We start from the raw sequence: 218 nt of genomic DNA on the forward strand, positions 1-218 counted from the left end.
ACACTGGCAGTTTTTTGGTCTTCACGATTTCGCTCATATCTTTCTGCTTCGGTGTTGGATTTATGCGATTTTAGTGTCTACGCGAAGCTCTTGAAGTGCTCTTTCCAATGGTACAAGTCTCGCATGATTTGGACTTCTGTAGAGAAAGTTAACAGATGAATTCGGATAGTTTCGGATCTGATCGGGGCCAAGAACGCGGGAAAACGTGATCTGATCAC

This window comes from Tarenaya hassleriana, unplaced genomic scaffold, assembly GCF_000463585.1.
Source record: "Tarenaya hassleriana unplaced genomic scaffold, ASM46358v1 Cleome124, whole genome shotgun sequence".
Taxonomy (NCBI): Eukaryota; Viridiplantae; Streptophyta; class Magnoliopsida; order Brassicales; family Cleomaceae; genus Tarenaya; species Tarenaya hassleriana.